The 20,343-nt window shown below is 31.5% G+C and overlaps 1 protein-coding gene across 1 annotated transcript in view; it reads right to left on the bottom strand.

Moving 5' to 3' along the window:
- Positions 1-18,798, bottom strand: part of LOC145285886 (membrane protein BRI3-like) — a 73,274-nt gene extending 54,476 nt beyond the window's left edge. The window contains exon 1 of the mRNA XM_080134347.1: positions 18,267-18,798. The gene's annotated coding sequence lies outside the window, so the exon portion shown is untranslated. The remainder of the gene's footprint in view (positions 1-18,266) is intronic.
- Between the last annotated feature and the right edge of the window lie 1,545 nt (positions 18,799-20,343).

The raw sequence follows: 20,343 nt of genomic DNA, 5'->3' as shown, positions 1-20,343 counted from the left end.
TCATTATATGTGATCAGTTTTTTTTTTTTTAAATAGTCAACCATACAGGAGCCTATTCGTGACCAGACACACACACAGCTTTATATTTATATATATATATATATATATATATATATATATAAAATAAAAGGTATGATACTAATTTACAACACCCATAAGTAAAAACTAGTAAAATAAAATTAATTCATAATTTTTTACTCTATACTTAAAGGAAGGATCAGGGTTTAAATCACATAAACAGTATATAGGTTAAGATTTGTCCTCACACACATTCTCACTTTTATAGATAATTATTTTTTTATATTTTCTTTATTGCTTATTATATGTATTTTTTTGTATTTCTCTGCTAACCCCTCCCTATGTATCCTTACTCTCCCGTATATTCACTTTTCTATTCTATTTTTACCTACACTTTCAACTTCCTGCTGCTGTATGCATATTCTTTTTCATTTCTAAGCTAATGTCATGAAGCCAGTTTTTTTGGGGGGGGTTTATTATTTAGATTTATAGCTTTGACTTATTCTCCTCTTCCGATGAAAAGCATTTGGCTTTGAAATGTCATGGCCTAAAGAGGTTCTTTTTGTCTTATTGATCTAATGAATTAAAGTTTTTTTTTTTGGGGGGGGCGGTCTTTTTATTCAACTTTGAACTCATCTCTCACTTATTAATTGCTCCACTTAACTGTGGACAGCTACTATTTGGATTGGTTTATTCACTAAAAGATTTTTAGCTTTATGAATTTTATTTATATATGTGGGGGCGGATCTAGTAAAAATCGCCTCTAACAACTGTGCCCTTTTGAAGTATACAAGAATAATTGTGAACATATCCATCAGCATTTTCCAGGGCTGTTTTTTTTGGGGGGGGGTTTTACCTGCTTCCCACAAGATGAAACATGTAGTCAGTCTAACTTTGAGGAGGGTGGGACATTCCAACTCCTCTGAGGGGAGGGGGGCACACTTAGAAGGGTACAGAAATAACACTGAACCGACCAATTGGTATTCCCTTATAGGAGCACACGCTAATAAACTACTCCCCCCACTCAAGTAGGACATGATCATTACTAAAATGATCTAACATTGTACTGAACTATATGAGGTGTCTTCAATAAGTTTCCAGACTTTTTCTCGTATGGTTACTTTTATTGATAGAACACACATGAAACTTTAGTCCCCTTCGAAGTAATCTCTTTCGGCTGAAATGCACTTGTACCATTCTAACAACTTCTGGAAGACCCCATGAAAGTCCTCTTGTGGGAGCGTGTCAATGACCCTCGTCACAGCCTCTTTCATCTCAATTATCTCATAACGACAGCCTCCAAAGTTTTCCTCAAGCTTAGGTAATAACCAAAAGTCACAGGGAGCAAGGTCTGGACTATAGGGAGTGTAAGGAACTGTCTTGGTGTCCATCTTGGTCAAATAGTCTGTGACAAGGATGGAGTTGTGGACTGCATCCTTGGGACAAACTTTGTGCAAATATTTTGCATCTTCAGTACCTCATGAATAATTATGTGTATAGTTCCCACACAGACATCAAACTGTACTTATTGTCTATAGACACAACGGTCCTTATACAGTAAATTCTTTATTTGGCCAATTAGCTCTGGTGTTCTGACTTCCCATACCTCTCATCATAGACTCCCTGCCTTCCTTGAATCTCTTATGCCACTTAAAAAGTGATGCTCAATTCATGCAAGATGGTCTAAAAGCAGTCTGAAGCATTCCATACGTTTCTGTGGTATTTTCCCCAAGTTTAAAACAGAATTTTATTGCATATCGTGCTTCTAAAGTGTCCTCACATCCAGATCGCAATTTTGAAATTCACCAGCTGTGACAATCAAGCTTTAGTAGGGTGTATTCCAACTCCTACTGTAGCTGTTCATTTGAATCTGAAATCATAAAGATTGGTCAGCCATCTCATAGAGGTATAGAAAATAGACTGAATTTTCAAGAGTATACAACAATTTTAAATGTACAAAAAAAAAGTCTTGAAACTTACTGAAGGTGCCTCTTACCTTATTTAGGGCCGTCTATTAAGAAATGTCAAAATTAAATATTGAAAACGGTTCAAGTTTTACTAATTTTATGATTGAATAAGTTTTAATTTTTGAAAAATCATTTTAGTAAATTTTATGAAAAAAAAAAAAGTAATAAATTGGATTTTTCAAACTTTGCAATTATATATCATTTGGATTATTCGGCCTATTTTCATCTTGAGCATTATTCTCACAATGTTTCAAACAATGCAACTTCTGACCTTCATAATACAAACTAGTGGGACCAATGGAAATTCCACAGGGGACCGATTCATATGTAATATATTGATGTTGGCATTCTATAGATATTCAGCGTAAATGAAGATGTTCTGATATTATTGTAGTTATTTTGTTAAAACTGCAGAAGTATTTATCCAAGCTAGCAGGGACGCCTAGCATAGCCAGGTCGTAAAGTATGCTTAAATATGATATTTTAATTCTTGCGGATTTCGTTTATATTATTTTAGAGTTAATGTTCTATCAATGTTTATATATTATAAAGTTGCGACTTCAAAAATAAAATATATCTATATGACTTGTGTTCACTAACATGAATCGAAACGGAATCCCAAACTTATGAATGAATATATATATAACTTTAGTTCCTTCAGCTATAATCAAAACCAAAACTTATGGGGAATTCTTGATAAAATTATTTATAAAAAAAAAAAAAAATTATTAGAGTGCCATTAGCTATAATTGAAACCGAAACAAAAACTTATGAAGAATTCTTGGTAAAATTATTTATAAGAAATCAGAATTCATTACAATTAAACGACCCGAATGTAAGCGTGACACAGAAAATAACACATGCTATCGTATTAATATATAGATTATGAATCCTCCTCTAATAAATTGAGAAACGCTATATTTTTATATTTACCTTCTTATTTTACTATGAAAAAAAATTTTTTGAACAGATTTGATAGTGTTTATGTTTATTACAACTAAGTTGTGTAAAGAGTTATCATTAGGTTGGTGCAAAATTAATGTTGTTTATTTGCCGTACATAGACCTGATAAAAACGACATTATTTTTGCACCAACCTAATATTAAGAAAAGATATACTTTGACCTTAGCTAGAAAGATAATTTATGAAATTAGAATTTATAGATATACTAGCAGGACCTGTGGAAATTCCACAGCAGCATATTTAATATGTCCATATTCCTGCTGCGTATTCTGTGGACAATCAACATGAATGGAGACATCCCACCCTACTCCCGCGATATTATTGCAGCCCTTTTGTTAAAACTGTAAAAGTATTTAAGTAATCTCGCTAATGTAGTGTAAGAATATATCTGATTATTACGGTTTATCTCCCATATCCTTATAGAAGTCTGTGACATTTCCATTGAATGGACACCCAGCACAAACAGAAACCTCATGATATCATATCTTTAGACAGAACAGATACTAACCTTGGATCCTGACCAAGAAGGTATATTTTTGTTCCACATACGGTCCAAAAGCAACATCATTTATTTTAATTTTTTATATTGCATCTTCAGTGATTGGGAGATCCTACTTATTGGAGGCAAGAGTAGAGGGTGGTAACATGCTACAAACATTAAATTAGTGTATTTACACACTAATGTTCGTGGTATGTCGTCGCCTTTTGTCCTTTTTAATAAATAGGATCTCCTGATCAAATAATTTATAATCTGGAAACAGTGACACGCATATGTATGGTATTAATATATAGATTATATAAAGGAAAAGTGTGTTATTCAGTTAAAACTCAAAAACCACACAAAACACACTCACAAAGCTAATATATTCTTTTTCAGCATTACCTTTGAAAGATTATGGACATATTTTTGTTTATAATATTCACTTTTTTGTGGTTATTCAGGGCTAAATTTAGAGCAAATTTATTTCATCGACCTTTTTTCTGAAACTAGAAAAAAAAAAAAAAAAAAAAAAAAATTTTTTTTGGCTTTGGGACTAGAATCAAATAGTATCTGTTCTCAGTAAGAGGGGAGAGGAAAGAATGAGCGAGAGAAAAGTTTAAATAATGCTACAACTATACCCCCAAACAATGCCAGGTAGCCATGCTAGTATATATATATATATATTAGTGATGGGATGATTAATCGAATCGGAAGAATTGTATTTTGGGGGGAATTGGAATTGCATCATTAAAAAAATACCTTAGATTTACGATTCTTTCATTACAATTCTTATATTTTTAAGTTGAACTGTTTGTTTGAAGTGAGATTAATGCTGTCAAAAATTTATGATAAAAACGTCATAGAACTTTTCATAACATATTTAATATGTTCAAGAATTTTTTTTTTAACTACTTTGAAAGGTAATCTTTATCTTAATGAGTTTTCTTATTCCGTCATATACAGAGGCGCTGTCTGTTTCGAAACTTTGAGGCCCATGCACTGTTGCGAAACTTTAGGGGCCACAAGGTAACATTGTTTTCATTTGTGAGCGAAGTTTATTTATGTCAAGCCTATGTCAAGTCCATGAAAAAGATGAATACTTAACCCTTAGAGAAAAAAGATTTTACAGTGCTCTCATTGCGAGTAAATCAGTGATTTTTCCAATGGGTAACTAAAAAAAAAAAAAAAAAAAAAGGGTGGGCGCTTATTTTTTGGCAATTTTTTTTTTTTTTTTTTTTTTTTTACCAACACTCTTCCATTAGTAAATGAATCAAAAATCTCATTAGTAAATGAAAAAGGTCTGTCAACCTTTATATTTTTTCAAAATAAAACAAGCAAAGTTAAATTATTTAAACAATAAAAGGTTTAATAGAACAATATGTACTTTCTATTTTCTGAACGAAGGCTGTTTCAGGAAACATTTCTAAAACTAAAGTGAAACTGATCACGTGGTATCAGTTCGCAAAGCTTTGACAGTCGGTCAACTTTTTTGAAGTATCCAAAAACAAAAACGTTAGAACTACATGTTACGCTGACTGATGGTTCTGCTTAAGGTCTTTAGAAAACTACAAAAGAAAACAATCATTTTGCTATTTGTTAAATAAATGCGATAAGTGAATTTAATTTATTTTTTTTCTTTTAGGAATTTACATTTCATTAAAATATTCTGCAAATGAAGCAATTAAACATTTCTTTTGGAACTTTGCACAAAAAAAAAAAAAAAAAAAAAAGTGAAAATTTATTAAAAAGGGGAAAAAAGTTTAATTTTTTAAAATCCTTTGAACCCTAACTTTGCAAACTAACTAGTCACTCACTCACTCAGAGCCGTTCAACAAAAGGACTGTAGGGACTTGGTCGACATTCACCGAGGCCTGGTATCAGTCGTGATGTGAGCATAGGTAAATGTTTGTTACATATTTGTTTTGGGACAACTTTTTCAAATCTATGTGTATAGTAAAACAAACCCGATGTTTCCAGTTCCCCAAAAGGGGAGAGGGGCACTTCGGATTCCGTCTCGACCCCCCCCCTTTTTACACATTAAATACCGAATTTGTGTCTTACTTTGCCAAAAATGGGGAGACAAGATTTACTAACGTCCTTTTGATAGGAGATATAATAAAAAAATTTATCATTCAAAGTTTGAAAAAAAAAAAAAAAAAAAAAAAAGGGAGGGGTATTTAAACTATTATTTACTGTTATTGAATAAATGTTTAAAAGATGCATTTTAAATTGTAATTCAACACTAATTTTAACTATCGATTATTAAAAAATTGTTGACTTATTGCGGTAAATCAAGACAGGCGACTCGAAGTCCGCAAACAATGCCAGATAAAAAAAAAAAAAAAAAATTTTTAATTTTTTTAAAGAAAATACGAGATCAGTAAATATTTTATGTCTTTTCTAATACTAAAAACAAATTCAAAACAGTGAAACGAAACAATAACATTTTATACAAAAAAAAGTATAATGCGAATTTTTATCTGACACCGTTTGCTGCCGACTTCGAGTCGCCTGTTCTGATTCACCATTATTGTTATGTATAAAATATCATTCACGAAATAATCGTTCAAATCTCAAGTAGAAAAAAAAAAAAAAAAAAAAAGAAAACACACACACACAGATCAAGGCGATCCCTAATTATTACCATGTAATAATGTAACAGGCAAAAAGTCGGTCAATCAAGAAATAACTCTTACGACAATCTTGACGGCCAACACCCACTTCCTGAGGGGATGATGGCGTGACCACTATGTTGTGTTCAGGGAGTTAAAATATTTAAGTACAATAAAACACTATTTTCGGCCAATACATAAATTAGTGTATTTTAAGAAAAATGGCAATGAGAAAAAAAAAAAAAAAAAAAAAAAGGTACAACTTCCGAAAACAATGATAAATGGCGAAGTTAAAGAGATTCTTTATCAGTTGTTATCAATTCAAAAACTTCTATTTCATGTCCTAAACTCATTGCTTAACGTCCTCGTTTTATATTTTAAAAATAATGTTAATTAATGATTTGTATTAATACTGAAATAAATTATAAAATTATTCGTCAACCGTTTCCCAAAATAACAATGATGATGCGTATGATGGTCCTTATTCGGATTTCCCTCAATATTAAAAAATACAAATAAATGAAAACTCATAACATGCGCACTTGTGATAGAAAGAAAATCTAGTACACACAAAAAAAAAAATAAAAATCCACGTAAATTGATCAAGTTGTTTCATTTTTAAATAGGAAAATAACATTTTTTTATGACTAATCGAACAGTGATGATATTAAGACACCATTTTAAAAAGGGGGGATAACTCCCAATAATTCACGTGTAAAGTTTTAAAGCCATTCGTGTTACGAGGAAAAGAAAAAAAAAATAAATAAAATTCAAAAGAAAAATTTTATTCACGAAAAAAAAAAAAAAAAAAAAAAAAATTTCTTGACCAATTTATGTGATTTTTGGAATACAATATTTTCTTTCCGTCACTGATACGTACATTATACAATTTTTTTTTTCTTTACTTTTGTTTTTAATATAGAGAAAATTCTGGACCAGTACCAAAACTTTTTTTTTTTTTTTTTTTTTTTTTTTTTTTTACATCCAATTCATAACTCGTAAAAACAACAACAAAAAAAAATACGAGAGGGGGCAAGTTGGACAGATACCCCCTTAAAAAAAAAAAAAAAAAAAAAAAAAAAAAAAAAAAAAAACCATTAAAATGGTGATTAAAACAAAATGTTTACATTTGCTCTTAAAAGCCGTGTAAGGGCTTCTGGTGCTTATTTATTTGTACTGTATAACAACAAGGCCACTTCGATGTAGAGAGCTATTATCTGGACATAATTTGCAGGGATACTATGTAGGGAGTTGACCAGCAAGATGTCTGTTTCACTTGAACTTCTGTATGTCAGTAGAGTCAGGGAAGCGGGAACCTGGGAGGGAATTCCAAAGTCTAGCAGTTCAAAGGAAGAAGTAGGAGAGTAGAAAGAAGGTTTCTTGTAATTATTAAAGGAAAGAAGCCTAGTCTCCGCAGCATTCAATGTGATCATCCATTTTTGTCCCCATTCCACTGCAGACTGAGGTCTTCCTGTAGGGTTTCCACCATTGCCTTCGGTAGGTGTCCATTCATTTCCCGTTGTGTCTATTATAGAGCATGGTCTCGTCAGCAAATATACCTATCTCAGAGACAATTTTATTAGGGAGGTCATTTATGAATATCAGGAATAATAAAGGTCCAAAGACCGACCCGTGAGATACATCTGCGTTTATATATATAGTTTTGACGTACAACCATCGAGGACAACCTGGATTCATTATGTTAAGTATCTGTCCTGTACTACCATGATCTGATTTTCATGAGAAGACCATCGTGCCATACCCTGTCGAAGGCCTTAAATATATCTAAGACTACTGCCCTAGCGTCCCCTGCCTCATTTAGTGCATGGTATATACGTTGAGAAATTACAGTTAGGATATCTGTAGTAGAATGGGCTTGCCTAAACCCATACTGTTGGTCGGATAGAAATTTAGCAGCTGTGAGGTAGTGGACTAAATTATAAATTATTGACTCAAATATTTTGTTGCAAAGAGGAAGGAGGCTAATGGGGCAATAATTTCGCCAGAATTCTTGTAAACTGATACTACAGAAGTATTTTTCAAGCAGTCAGGAAAGGAAAATTTACTAAGGCATTTGAAAAGTTTGTAGAAAATGGGAGCAACATCAATGGAGCAATTTTTGTAATAGTACAGCTGGGATGAGATCAGGTGCACATGCTCTTATGACATCTAGGTTTTTTATGATATCAAGTACTTAAAGGGTGATTTTCAGATTATCTAATGTGGTTTCTGTCCAGAGAAAAATATGGAATAGAGGGTTTGCAGAGTCCAAAGTAGAGTTGGAGGAAAACCGACAGACAAACAGGTTAGCCTTCTCAGTTGCCGTACAAACAACTTCAAGATTGTTGGATAGTTGAGGAATTGTTGATTGTCCATTATTTACTACATTTATACACAATAGTAAATTTTGAAACTAACGCATTTAAAATGAAAATATTTGCTTGTCATGTCGAAATTAGTATAGATTCCAGGAATTTATAAAAATCATACAGTAGAAAATGTGGCAACACGTAAATATGTAGTAGTGTTTTCACCTGAAATGCGTTAGTTTCAAAATTCACTATTTAGTACAAGCATCAAGTTCCTTCATCATTTATACTTCAGTGTCAATACATAAATTCAGTGAAGATACAGAATAGTTAACAATGAGTTTCAAACTAATGTTATTTATAATCCAATTCTTACCATAAGTGGTTACAAATATATTACATAGTTTTTTTAGTTATATTTTTTTTTATAAATATCTGTAATTTGTAATCAACTGAACATTAAATTTTGGATGAGATTCTGGATAAGTATTAGGTTTTTTTTCTCACGTGACTCGAATTAACTAGTCATGGGCAACTATTTGAAATTGCAAAAAGAAACGTCTGTTCAGAATATTTACACCAATACTTTTTACGCTCGCCACCTTAATTGCTTAATTTGAGGCATGCAAGACAAATCTTTGTGATTGATGGCCGATACAAAGTTATCCTTAATCTATATATATAAATAAATATATATATATATATATATATATATATATATATATATATATATATATATATATAAAAGTGAAATTGTCTGTGTGCGTACATTTCCCTACCAGAATACTCTGTCAATTTTCAGTCTACACACTCGAGATTTGACAAAGGGTATTGAGATTTAAGGAAATCTTTTTAACCAGTTTTTGGCCGATAATTTGGCTGCCAAGGGGTCAAAGTTGAAAGAGTTGACCTTTGCAGACTCTACCAAATTCCTTCACCAATTTTGAGTCTAACCACTTGAAATGTTAGATATAGGTTACCTGGACAGGAGTCAAACTTTTTAATATAATATAATATATATATATATATATATATATGAGTGCACATAAAGTTATGAACAGTACACAGGGCCCGACCAAAGCCAGGCTGAATTGCTAGTATTTAAAAAATGAAAACTAATTCCAAGTTGATTTGAACTCTAATGTATTCAACATGTCAATCTTTTTAAAAAATTGACAATTGAGGTACTACGTATCATCGTTCTGATAAAATTATAAAGAAACTTCATGTTTACCACCGATTCCTCATTTCGGAGCCATTCTAATTTTTCAAGACAATTAACTATTTGATGATTCTTCCAAGGCTACGTCAGATTGAAATATGCCAATTTTAGATAAACAGGAAAACTTTAGAAAATACATTTGATAGAAAAATAGGCACTTATCCAGTTTTACTTCAATATATTTACGGGAAAAATATGCTTATTCAATTATATTTCATCGTTTAGTTATACAAAATCCTTTTATTTATGAAGGTCAATGTATGCTAGATATAATAATAGAACATATACAAATAAATGACAAACGTCTATATTCCAAATTCCAAGACGTTGTTCATCTTACCATTTATTTTTCAGCATGTTCAACTTTTGACAACATCTGTTTCATATACATATATATATATATATATATATATATATATATATATAAATATATACTAGCAGAAGTACCCATCGTTGACTGGGTTCAAAACCAGCCTACAGAAAATGGACCGTGATTGATGAAAGTATGATAGGTTATGAAAAAGAGGGGGGGTTGTAAAAAGATAGGTTTTGATACTCAAAAATTTTACCCTAAGCAAAATAAGATGAAAGTAAAGATAATTTTCGAGAAAACATTTTTTTTTTTTATATCAACTTTGTTTCCATCCGTAGCCAAGAATGACCAACAAAATTGTTTCCTTACAAAGTGAAAATGTTATATATATATATAATAATATAAATATACAAGAAATAAATGTTACCATAGTCCATAAAAGTTACTTTTATGGCAGAAAAGTTCATTGGTTTGTATTTTTAAGTAGTTTGTAAAAAATAAAAAAAAATAAAAAATAAAATAAAAATTTAATTCACGAACCGGTTTAAAAAAAAATAAAATAAAAATGGTAGCGACTTTGAAATGGAGAGCCCCGCTTTCAATTTGAAGGAGGGGCACCTGAGAATTCTGTGTTAACAATTTAAGAGAGTTCCGTCAACGTAAGGAATATTTATAAACATATTTTAATGTTTTCCGTTATCTTGTGCTTTAGGAATATTCGATTATGGCATGTGTGGTTTACATAAAAATTCACTTAAACACGTAAAGTAGTTATCGCCTCAAATTTCGTTTTAATTTCGGTTCACTGAAATTATTTCAAGTAAAGAGCATTAAAAACTATTTCAAAAAAAAAAAAAAAAAAAAAAACATGAACTGAACTTTTTGACTAGGGTAACATTTATTTCTTGGATATTTATTTTTTCGGGTAGTCGTTTGTTGGCTTTTCTGCTAAACACTCTTACTAAATAATATCGACAAAATATCGAAAAACAAAAACCGTTTTGAAAAATAATGATGCTTTACTTACTTTAGTAAAATAATCCGAAACAGCAAAATGGGATATTAAAAAAGTAAACACATAATTACTAGCAAAGAATCGATATAAATATGAATAAGAAGAAAATGGCACCCTTTTCAAGCAGAACAGCTTAGTTTCAGTTTTACAGTATTGAACGGTGTAGTATTGTGCCGTCAGATTCAGGGTTGTACTATTGTAAAGAACATGCAGAAAGGGTTGTAATCAACTGAATTCCTTCTAGTACACTGACAAAAAAAAAAAAAAAAAAAGCTTAAACAGATATATAAATAAAAATAAAAAGGTTATGTAAATGTTTTCAAAAGACACGTAATCATGTGAGCAGGATTTTTTCCTTCTTTTGACACGATAAGTAACGTTCCTATTTTTTATTATTTATCTATTTTTGAAAGAGTGACACGTGCAAGTGGAGAAGGAAAAAAACAGAGTTATGCAAAATTTGCGTCGAGAATTGTCTAAAGTTCAGACTTTTTTTTTGGCTTTCACTTTAATAAGAACGTGAATTTATGAGGTGAATTTATTTGGCACAATATGATTCAACTCAAAAAAAAAATGAATAAAAGCTAACATGAATTAAAATTCAAGTTAAAGTGTTATTGTGGACCCTCACCCCTTTTAAAAAACCTTGTGACATATTTACATTCTATGGAGGTCAGACGCGAACGAACACCCAATAATTTTATTATACCATATTTCTTCTAACAGAAATATAATTATCAAAGTATACTTACGCAAATAGATATGAAAAGTCTTTGTTAAAGTTTGTGCCATATTTCCATGGAGTACAGGCGCGAACGCAGACCCCACAATTTTATACCATCCCTATTTAAGTTGAAACATACTTAAAAAAAGTATTCTAATGTATCAAAAATCCTTGTAAACGTTTTTGTTTTCATTTTTTATTTCCATACTTTGGGAGCCAGGCGCGAACACAGACCCCACAATTTTTATGAACCACTGTTCTGCCAGATCAAAATTACCTATTCCTGATCCTCGATACACCTATCATTATATGTAATCAGTTTTTTAAAATAGTCAACCAGCAAGGAGCCTATTCGTGACCAGACACACACACAGACATTCAGCTTTATATATATATATATATATATATATATATATATATATATATATATATATATATCCAAGCAGTTGTGCAAGACAGCCCAACGGTAGAAGTTTAGGCTTCTTTCCATGGGGTCCCGATTCCTAATCTCAGTAGATTCAGCCACTGATGACTCATAGACGAAGAAACACCTGTCAGTGGATAATTATATTTTAAAAACAATATACTAGCAGGTTGCCCAGTGTTGTTGACCAGTCGCAAAATATGCACAAATATTATATTTTAATTAATACAGAAACTAAGATAAGTGCATGCAAGTGTTTTTTTCGAAACCGTTCACTTCTTGTAAGTAAGAAAGAAAAAAAAAAAATACTTGAGTTGAGATCGAAACCAAAACCTAAAAGACAGCGAGTCAAGTATGATAACCAGTAGACCAGCGTGACACTTTTTTAAAAAAAGTTTTCAAATTATTTATTTTTAACACAAATGATCTGTAATGTAAACTATTCATGCATGCGCATTCATGAACTAGAACTGTTAGCAAACAAAGTTCGACGACTCTCATATACCAATTGTGACCTCTCAGTAGCCCTTTTTTCCGGATGAAAATAGATTAAGAAAATTTTTTCACGTGTACGAATACCCTATATACCAAATTTTAAGTCTGTAGATCCAAAATTTGTTGAGTATATAGGTTGAGAAGTCTTCTCACATTTTCACTTTTAAAGATATAATTGCATAAAAATTTAATTATGTGCGTACCTGTTAGATTAAAAAAGGGTTATACACCAACATTTATGCAAATTCATCCAAAATTTGTTTTCGTAAAATAAAATTTGATCGATAAATGATTTCTAGTCAGTATTATGATAGTGTGTTGAATTATGTCCATTTAGGCGTTGACGTTAATGTAAGCAGAAATGGTGGACAAGACATTTCACTGCTATAATCTGTTTTTTTTTTGTTTTAAATATACTTGAATTAATTCTTCGCTTACTGTTTATATATTTTTTTAACCCAACATGCAACATAACATGTTTGTGCCATTTCCTTTATACAGGTATGTGCAAAATCAATGCCGATGCTCAAAATGTATAAACATTTTGAGCACTCCCTCTACTTAAAACTTAAAAAATCAGGAAATTAACTAATTTTAATGAAATGTTCAGTATTTATCAAATAACTAGCCTGGGTGTCCGGCTAGTCTTTAAAATAGTAAATAAAATAAAGCGCACCTGATGAAATAGTACCTTTAAGTATTTAGCAGAGAAAACAACGGAAAGATAGGGGTTAAAAATTCAAATATACAACAAATAAATATTACCAAAGGCAAGATAAATTACTCTTCTACATACCTGGATAAGTTTTATGTATTTTAACGAAATTATAAGCGTTTATTCAGTTCGAAAGTAGGGTCGAGTAGGTAAGTTAGACGGGCAATCAAGATGTACGATGAAAGCATGTTGTCTTCAGAGTCGATAATGGTTCAAAAGTGTAAAAATTAAAATGCTGATAGAAATCCACCCAATTTATATGGTGGATTTCTAGACATCTCCAAACCGTATAAAACGTCACCATTGTACACATGAATAGCAACATCATCAATTCGTGTGTTTACTATAGTCTGGGTCAATTTCTATGGAAGAGCATTTGCGCTACAATGAATAAATAAAATTTACAATAAAAAAAATGGATACAAACAATACAAGACTTACCGGCAAGACTGGAGTTTAGGTGGAAAAATAATCTCGAACCTTTTATCACATAAAAGGAACTAATTTCCCTAATCACCGGTACGTTACTATGTCAATAATATAGGTATTTCAGAAGTTGTTTTGAAAACAACTTAAAGAAGCCCAACTTTTTATTTATTTTAAAACGTTTCACGATCTTTTTTTCACGATATCTTTCTTTTCTCATTTTTTACTTCTTTATTTCAAACAACATTTTTTAATTTTAAACAGAACGTTCCACGATATCTTAAGAACCTTTTTTTAGCACGGTAACAAAAATACATAAGTACCGAACGTTTTATAATTAATAAATTTAAATTTGAAATAGAGAAATAATAAATTGCAAGATATTACGCGGGTTTAATATTAATTTGTATCGTTTATAACTACTCACGTAATTTAATAATAATCACGCGATTCAATTTTTAATTTAAAAAATATTGTTTAAACTTAAACTTTAAAAAGTCTGATAATTTAGTATTTCTATTTATGTATTGTTTATCATTAAGGTACTAGTGCAATGCACTACTAGTGCAATGCACTAGTAGTGCATAGAGCGATCCCTGGACGTAAATAATAACGTTATATTTAAAAAACCATTCTTAATATGGAGAGGGGAGAGTGTTTTGTACATATTCTATACTTCAACCTTACAATTAACTAAAATAAATATCATAAAACTTTAATTAAACTTGGAAATACGATTTAAAAAATAAAACCTTTTTTATTTTAATTAAAAGCAATATAAAAAGAAGTTTGTTTTTTTTAAAGTTGTTTCCAAAAACAACTTCTGAAATACCAATATTGTTTATATATTATTGACATAGTAACGTACCTACCGGTGATTAGGGAAATTAGTTCCTTTTATGTGATAAAGGGTTCGAGATTATTTTTCCACCTAAACTCCAGTCTTGCCGACTTACCTTTTGTAAAACAAATAGATTTTTGTTAACGAACTACAAAGACGAGAAAATTAATTTTAATGTCTTCTGTTGACGCTTATGTATCTGGAGATAATGTTGCTTACAGGCCTCCATACTTTTTTTTTTTTAGAAAAAAAAAGGTACAAAAATGATTAACACCCTCTATCATTTTAAGTAATCCAATCCAAACGATTTGGGGGGGGGGGATTTTGCTTTTGCAATTTTTATTATCTCAAGAGCCATATATTATATGAATGTATTTTTTTTTATTATTGAAAACCTGTTATGAGAAAATCTTTGTTTAAACTTCATATCGCGTAATATTTGAATTTAATATCATATAAAGCGTTTTAGAATTGTTTTTTTTTTGTAATCCAAATAATTATTATTACTGAGAAAAAAAAGAAAGTGTTCTTTTTTAAATATAATATTTACTTTATGTCCAATTTTAATTAGAACTTTACAGCAAGTCAAATAAATAACGCGCGCGTTATTTATTTGACTTACTGTAAATATATATATATAAACTATTTAATTATTTGATCTTTCCAGCTTTCAAAAAATGTTGAAATTTTATTGACCTACATTTGTTGTTTCGTAACATAAAATATGGGGGGGGGGTAGAACACCTAAAAAAAATTCTCTATTTAACGAAACCTACTTTTATGTAAGTTTCTTCATATAAAAAAGATATCGAAAACCTCAGGAAAATGACTGATTTTTACGAGATTTTTAAACATGGGTATGTCTACGGCTTCAAAGACGTCACTATATGGGAACATTGTTTTAAAGCGTCGATAATGTAAACACGATTTTGGTCTCATATTTTCATTATTTTTGTATGCTGTAAAAAAATTTTTTTAATATTAACAGTGTATTTGAAGCTGCTTTTAAATGGTAAAAAATGTTTGGATGATAATATTAAATTAAATCACAGTTACATCGTGTTACATACGGGGGGGGACTGACGCGCGTTGGCGGTACCTATTTCTATCAGTATTTTAATTTTTACACTTTGGAACCATTATTATTGAGGCTTTGAAAACAGCATGCTTTCGTCGGCCATTTTGATTGCTCGTTTAACTTACTCGGCAGTTCGGTACTACTTGTCTTTCGAATTGCCCCATGTTAAGAACGACTTTCGGCATAAACATAAACACCCTTTGCAGGTTAACCAGTGCACATTGACCGTGATTTTTAATTCAACTAAATCCATAACAAGCGGCACTTGAATGAATGGTTTAGTTTATTCTCGCTACGCTGCTACACCGTAATCACATGATTAAAATTTTTGCAGACGAAAATTTGGGAGACACAGGTCTAGGAGAGCCTTTTTTTTTTTTTTTTTTTTCTTATAAACAATCGATTAATAATAAAGTTTAAGTCACAAAGAGGTAAGGGTATTTATGCAGAATACGGACTGTGCTGAAATAACGTTATTTAGAAACCCAGTCTTAACATTAGGGGTGTTGTTATTTTTTTTGTTTTGTTTTTAACATTGGATTTACCTGTAAAATCGGTGGTTATGCACTTATGTTACCGTGCTATTTTTCTTTTAAATCGTATCTTTGAGTTAAAGGTATTGTAAAACTCGAATTTATTAAATTGCTAGGTGAAAGTACAAAATAGTTACAAAACTCCTCTTCATGTTAAGAATGGCTTTTTAAATAACATGGTAAATTTTTACGACATCCCCACTGCCCCAGCGTATTATAAACATCCCAACCTCCCCATGTTAAGAATGACTTTCGAAATAAACACTCCCAACCTCGAAAACTGTTCTTAACATGGAGGGGGAAGTATTCCGAAAGCCGTTCTTAACATGGAGTGGTTGGGGGGGGGGGGTTATACTACGTTGGGTCGTTGGGGTACATCGTAAAAATGTACCAACATTATTTTAGAACGATGAATGCACCATAAAATCCCATTTCAAAAAATAAAATTCACCTTTTAATTTTTTCCAACGATTATCATAATTACAGACTTAAATATATTAGCAGAAAAAAAATAGGCACTTCTGCATGACGGTGACATCAACATAGACGAGTTATTGACCCCTGTTTTTCGAAAGAGAAATGACATCTAGCGGCCATTATGTGAACCTCAAATATAAACAAGTGTTTACGATAACGCAAAAATATATAACGAAATAAAATTTGAAAATCGAAACATTTACTGAAAAAAATGTATCAAAATATAACTTCTTTCCAATGAATAATTTAATGTATCAAAATATAATTTTAGTTTAGTATTGTAGCAAAATAGAATTTTAAAAACAGGAAACGTTTAGAATGTAAGAATTTTTTTCCCCCGAGATCGTATAAAACATATCAAAATTTAACATGAAACATTTAGGGAATTAATTTTTTTTTTTTTTTTTTTGTACAGAAAGACTGTAGAAAATTGTACCAAAATATCATTTTAGTTTGCACGCACTTTTAGAAAAAGAGTTATCGACCCCTGTTCTTTGGCTGACAAGTGACATCAACCAAAATACACACATTATTCGCCTCATGTCACTGACATGCAGAAGTGCCAAAAAGTTAATGATTTTAAGGGGGTTCACTTTCTCGTTATAATCACGTGACACGTCGGTACAGAAATGGACAGTAAATCAGGTAGCAATGAAGTAGAACGTTATAACGAGAAAGTGAACCCAACCCCTTCCTTCACTAAAGTCATTAAATTTATTTTTTCTAAGTTTTCTCTAATATGATTAAGTCTGTAGTCTATGATAATCACCGGAATAAAGTTTTAAAAAAAAAAAAAAAAAAAAAAAAAAATGTAAAACAAATTCTTAGGGGGTGGGCACTCTCGTACAGGTCCCCCCCCCCCAAACTTCGTGTACGTGACTTACATTTATTTTGTTTTACTGCAAAAAAAAAAAAAAAAGTTCAGGGCGGTGGATTCCTTGGAGTATGTATAATATATGTGTGTAAGTTTGCGACTTCAGGTCTTTGTCTTCAAAAATATACCTGTTTGATCGAGATATTGTGCAGAATAAGGATTGTGCTGAAACCGTTATTTAGAAAACCATTCTTAACATGGGGAGGAGAGTAGTTTTTGTCTTTGTGTTGTTTGTTTTTCTTTAGTTTTCACTGTTTTGTACTTTCACATATTTTAATAAACGAAAAGATACTGTATTGACAGTAACTGTAAAATCCTATCTAAAATATAAACAAAACAAAAATAAAAAATAGTACGGTCCGTATTCTGCAGAAGTACCAAAAATATATATTTTAGTAAATAAAACAACTCTCCCACCCTTCATACCCACCCGCCCTACACACATATACAATCAAGTTTTGAGGGTGGACTTGATTGTCAACAACATTAACTCCGGGTTTGTTGTGTTTTTTTTTGGGGGGGGGTACCCGCGATATAAATAAACTATTAGTTTAAAAAGAAAAAAAAAAATAGTTAAGTAATAATTACAAAATTCAAAATAAATAATCTTCTAAATTTGCCTTAAATGAATTGTAAAAAATTTGGAGGGGGGATGGCAAAAAGGGGGCATTTTAACCAACTTAGCTCAAAAGTGTGTACTGTACTACACATTCAAAGTAGAGAAACAAACGCACATTTAAAATACTTCAAAATTTTAATAAAAAAAATAAATAACTTACCGTTGTTTTTTGTTCAAGAAAATTTTTTTTTTTTTTAGACGAGACGAAAATAATTATTTAGTTTCAATCAACAGAGGGAATAAAAAGTGTAAATGACCCCAGACCGGTTCTGTATCCACATATGTAATTCGCGTAGATACCAAATCGGGTATGATGAACAATTATTGTGTTCTACTTTGAAGAAAACCACTGGGTAAAGAGCGGCCGGGTCAGTTAATAATAATGATGGTGGTGATGGGTGTGATATATATATATATATATATATATAGAGAGAGAGAGAGAGAGAGAGAGAGAGAGAGATAGATATATCACAGTAGTAGCAGGATACTTTCAGCCGGTAGAGAAAAGTCCATGCAGGGACGGAGCTAGAATCCAAAAGGTCTTTAAATAGTCAGATAGTCAGACGAACACGACAGGAAAGAAAGCCGACAACAAACTGAAGAAAAAAAATCAGTTAACGAAAAAAAAAAAAAAACTGTGGTGGCCAACAACAAGTCCTGTGATCCGATGACGTCATGCACATCACAAGATTTCGACGATACAAATCACTTATTTTTAGCCGCAGATTCGGATTTTTTTTTCGCACGCTTTGTTTTGGTCTAGTTTTGGTTCTTGTTTAGAATTCAATCTAATTAAAAATTAATAAAAAAAAAAAAAAAAAAAGATAATAAAAAATGCAGAAAAATCTCTATGACAGAACAGAAATATGTCATATTCTAAAAATCATGAACACACTCACATGAAATCATTTTTAAACGATCTGAGCGATTACTATGAAATTACCATTACAGGTTTGATCTCACAAGTTTGAATTATTGTGGACTTATCTGCGCTTGTTTTGTTTTTCAAGATTAGCGACGCGAGACGATCCCTGTTTTGCTTACTCATAAAATTTGATTTTTTTTTTTTTTTTTTTTTTTTTGATAGGTAAATATGAAACTCCTTGAACAATTTACATAATTTTGGGAATATGGTATCTTCGTTCCGTGACATTATATTAAATTCTAAATAACCTCAGCTTCTTTATTTCCCCACCACCACCACCACCAGAGAGAGAGAGAGAGAGAGAGAGAGAGAGAGAGAGAGAGAGAGAGAGAGAGAGCATGAATACATATTCAAAAAGAAAAAAACAGGTCCAGATGACAAGTTCATTTAGGTCAGCCTTTCTGATCTTTCCGTAGCCCTCAACTTTATAAACACCAATTAAATTCAGTTAGGATCAAATCTGATTGACGACATAGTATATATATATTTTTTTATGTTTTTATTTTTCCATCCCAAACAGGGCACTGTGCCATAGTGCCACTAAGTCACAAGAGGCTATTATTTGGAACCAGATTTGCAAGGATACTATGTAGAGAGTTGGGCAGCGAGATTTCTGTTCACATTACATTTGAACTTCTACATGTCAGTACAATAAGGGAAGCAGGGGCTTGAGAAGGAGTTTCGAAGTCTAGTATTTTGAGAGAAGAAGCATCTAAGGATCTCTACAGTGTAGAGGTGGGATTTTGCTGTTTGTCTAGTTTGTCGAGGGTATTTATGTTGGGGGTGGGGACTAGTTTTTTAAGCTCCTTTGAGCACTTACCATTAAAGTACTAGTTAAACAGGCACAGGGATGCCATATTTCGATGATGGGACAGAAGTTGGAGTTTGGTTGACAGTGTGGGAGCTAATAGGTTGGCGACTCTTTTTTTTTTTTTTAACCCTATCTGGGAGTGAGAGACTAGTGGCAGATGCACCACCCCAGATGTGATGACAGCATTCCATGCATGGGCGAATAATGGCTTTGTAAAGATACAGGATACTCTCAGGTGTGAGTAATCTCCTAATATGGTAGAGAGAACCCACTTTCCTTGCAGAAGGCAATTACCTCAATGTATTTATTTCAGTTCATGTTTGTGAATGTTAAGGCTAGGAGCTAGCACCTTTACAACTCTATGTCACTCCATGCAAATGATAAAAATTAGATACAAGATCCCCAATTGTGAGAGACTACAGCTCCTTATAGCTTCTTTTGTGGGAGATTTCTTCATGAATCACTACATCCTACAAAAGATTACTTAATATTGTGCCACAC

This window comes from Euprymna scolopes, chromosome 10 (genome assembly GCF_053919585.1).
Source record: "Euprymna scolopes isolate OS-2025 chromosome 10, ASM5391958v1, whole genome shotgun sequence".
Classification (NCBI taxonomy): Eukaryota; Metazoa; Mollusca; class Cephalopoda; order Sepiida; family Sepiolidae; genus Euprymna; species Euprymna scolopes.
The sequence above is the reverse complement of the archived record's forward strand: the minus strand, read 5'-3'. Positions and strand labels throughout refer to the sequence as shown.